Below are 1,760 nucleotides of genomic sequence, written 5' to 3'. Positions count from 1 at the left end.
AAATACCAGTTTTTGTGCAAATTTCAAGTCTCAAATAAAAATGTTTCATTTATAAGGCTAGTGAAATATTTTTTTTTAATTTCAATTTTAACGTAATTTCTGTTTATAATTTTGGTTATATTAACATGTTTGTAAATAATAATAAATATATGCATATAATTGTGTTTATAATACATTTACAATTTAGTAAACTAAATATATAATTTTTCGATTAAATTTTAATAAAACTGTAAAATTGAAATATAAAGTTAAAACTAGAAAAAAACATTTATCGCATATACATACATAATTATTATCATGTAGTAAATACCAATATCTTTTCATAGGTATTACATATATATGTATGTATATAGTATATATAATATCTTCACCTTTTTATATTACATACGATATGTATAAATGAATATGTAATGCATGTTTATAAGTAAATAAAAGTATATGTTTATAAAAAAAAACTGCATTATAATATTGTATTACCCTGTAACCCTGTAAAATTAGCATAATTTGAAGCGCAAAAAGAAAAAGCGATTTGAAAACAATAATTTAAACATTCGTAACAGGCTTGGCCTGCACAAAGCTCTACTCCACTTAGTACAACAAATTGTAGTAACATATAACAATTTAAAACTAACATTTTCGTAGCTTACTCAACTAGGGACATACCGAAAAGTATGTTGATATTTTACAATTTCGAATATTGTGCTTAGTAACTAAATGTTTTTAATTTGTTTATTTGTTGCTTCACATACTTAAAAATTTCAATATAAATAGACTCACAGAAATAAATGGAAAATATTTCAGAAAAAATTTAATAAAATAAAATAATAATACGGCTTAAGAATACAAAGAAAAAAATGTGGCGAAAAATAATAAGAGACGAAATACTTTGCGTTTTAAGCGCGCTATGAGCTGTCTCTTATACACATCTTTGGTTTGTAGTCCTTTGAGTCTGAGCTCATTTAAAAAAATGTATAGAAAAAAATTATAAAAAATAGTTTATAAAAAAGTTTTTTTCAATTGTATTTATTGCAAAAAGTTCCATTTATTGTAATGCATTTGTAAAATATGTATGTATGTATATAAATTCATTGTCTCTTTCATGCGCATCAAAAAAATCTACATCAATTCGTTTACCGTTAAAACACATTCGACATAGTTTTCGCATTTGTAAATTACAACAACTATATAAATATATATATATATTACAAATACGCAAATACTTATGTATTGATATAATATGTACATGTAAGCTAGTTGCCTAAGTTTTTTTTTTTTGTTATTGTATTTAATACATTTTAAAGTGCATTTCATAATTAGTACAGTAATATTTTAGCATATTTCAATACAGTATATATATTTTATTGTGGTATACTTTTTATAAAAATATGTTTATGTATGTTATATCTTTTTTACGCATGTAAAAGATATAATAAAATTGTCTTAGCTATGCGCTTAGAATAATTGTTCTTAGTAATTTTTGTTTTAACTTTTTAAGGCCACATGTTTCGCAAAGTTTTTTATTGTTTCAATAAAAATTATTACTTCGTATTTTTTATTTAATATTTCTTAAGCTTATAGTAAGCAAGTTTAGCATGTCAAAACATTTACTTAAAACTAAAACTTCTTGAGTAGTTCAATAGATTTTTTTTAAATTATTTTATTAGATAATTAACAAGAAATTTTAATATCAATAAAAAGTTTTGAAAAAAGTGTTTAAAAATTATAAAAGAACTAAATTTTTTTAAACTACATTCTTGTAT

This window comes from Bactrocera latifrons, unplaced genomic scaffold (genome assembly GCF_001853355.1).
Source record: "Bactrocera latifrons isolate USDA-ARS-PBARC rearing strain unplaced genomic scaffold, ASM185335v1 scaffold_187, whole genome shotgun sequence".
NCBI classification, from domain to species: Eukaryota; Metazoa; Arthropoda; class Insecta; order Diptera; family Tephritidae; genus Bactrocera; species Bactrocera latifrons.
This window is presented reverse-complemented; position numbering follows the sequence as displayed.